Raw genomic sequence first — 201 nt, 5'->3', positions numbered from 1 at the left:
CGAGGAGGAAATTGACTTTGTATTTAGTCAAATTTGTGAACTCAATTTAAATAACACAATATAAATACATGTTATCCATTCAGTTAATCTGATTTTTAGGGGGCAAACTTTATACACATATAATAGGATGCTAACCCTAATATAATTTATCATATAGCTACAGTTAGTGCTACATATCGACACAACACTTCTGATTTTTGT

Source organism: Etheostoma spectabile, chromosome 10, assembly GCF_008692095.1.
Source record: "Etheostoma spectabile isolate EspeVRDwgs_2016 chromosome 10, UIUC_Espe_1.0, whole genome shotgun sequence".
Classification (NCBI taxonomy): domain Eukaryota; kingdom Metazoa; phylum Chordata; class Actinopteri; order Perciformes; family Percidae; genus Etheostoma; species Etheostoma spectabile.
Note: the sequence above shows the minus strand (reverse complement) of the source record.